Here is a 1,834-nt window from a genome sequence, read left to right on the forward strand (position 1 = left end):
TAAGAAGCGCTTCATTGGCTCATTTTCATTTTTCTTTTCCTTCGGTTTATTGTTAGGTTTCCACTTCTCATTATATGGTTTCACGTTGCCACCACTCATTCTCAACATGTCCATCTTTCCCACCATTGCCCTTTTTCTTAGGCTTGAAAGACTTGAACTTGTCTTTTCTAGGACCAAACTTGATTAAATACTTTGCTATGGTCATGACTTTGGTCAGTTCTTGAACCCTTTAATATTCCAATTCTTGTTTGGCTTACGACTTCAACCCATCCATGAAAAAAGAAGAATGCATTATTCTCAACCAAGTTGAAAATTTGAAGTATCAGTTCACTGAACTCCTAAACATGCTCCCTAACAGTGCCTTGTTACGAAAGACAATGCAACTTACTCGAGCATCATTCTCAGCATATGCTAGGTAAAATTGCCCCGTCAACTAATTTTGAAACTCCTTCCAAGTCTTAATAGCAATTTCATCTCGTTTTTAATCTGTGGACCTACGATGCCACCAAAAAATAGCGATATCAGTAAAGTAAAAAGATGCAGTATTTACCTTAATAACAATTTCCATGATGTCCACGATACGAAAGTATTACTCCATTCCCCATAAGAAGTTGTCCATATCCCTTGTGGACTTTGACCCTTTAAAATTTTTCGACTTGGGGACATAGTTTTATGCTTAGATGCCCCACTCAACATCTTATGTCATACCTGGTTTCTCTTAAACCTAAAAATTAGAAAGATTTAGGGGTTAAATTAAAAAAGACGGTAAGTTGGCAGTTTTTACTAGAAAATATGGAAAATATAGAGGCTGGTTTGAGTATAGTTGAGCTTCAAATCTGGTTTGGTTGAATTAGAACCAGTCAGTTCCTTAGTGGGGGATAAAATGATTGTAAATGGGCAGATGATGCACAGTTGAAGATCATGCAGGAAGGGCTATAAATAACTGAGAAATGACTTCTCAGGAGACTTCTTGCCCCATTTGTTTCATTTTCCTATCTTATTCATCTTATTCCTTGGTTGCTTTGAAGAAGAGATGGTTAATGGAAGCTTTGTATGGAGTGATAATCATGAGGCCCAACAAGAAAAATAAAGAATCCAGTAAGCTGATAAAGCCCTGAATCCTTCAGTGTACGTAAGATTTAATAACCAAGGTTAAGAGTTTCCACAATCATTTCAAGGGTTCTGTATGTTTTAGAAAATTTAGGGTTAAGTTAAAATATTAATTTTAACCCATGATTGGTTATCATGGTTAGCTGCTAAGAGAATAAAAGCTTTGACAATCAGAAAATATAAGCTGAGGAGGTAAGAAAACATTATGTGAGTTTTTACGCTCCAATCTTGAAATGCTAAGTATGTTGAATGATTGCATGAGTATCTGCCATTCTAGGAAATGTATATAATGTTTTTAAGAGAAACACTACTAGGTTTCAACGAAGTTAGGAAGGGAAAATGGGATAACTCTGTTAGATACTGCCATATTTTGTTACTGTGTGCACCTGTGATGAGCGAACTCTAAGCTTTGCAGAGGGGACATTGTGATGTTCGAGCATCCAGGTATAAGATAGTAAAATAGAGGAATGGATGGAAAGAAAAGGGAAGAGTAAATATCATAATTAGGCCATGAGATCAATTGGACACTATATGCCTAAAATGAGTAAGACCATAGCTGAAAGAAACTATGACATCATGATAAGGATAAGAAAGACCATAGTTGAAAAATGTTATGGCATCATGATATAAATGTGTAAAACAATGGCTGAAAAATGCTATATCATCATGGTAAACAAAACTAAGACCATAGCTGAAAGACGTTATGGCATCCTTTGATAGCCCA

The sequence above is a fragment of the Gossypium hirsutum genome, chromosome A08 (assembly GCF_007990345.1).
Source record: "Gossypium hirsutum isolate 1008001.06 chromosome A08, Gossypium_hirsutum_v2.1, whole genome shotgun sequence".
NCBI lineage: Eukaryota > Viridiplantae > Streptophyta > Magnoliopsida > Malvales > Malvaceae > Gossypium > Gossypium hirsutum.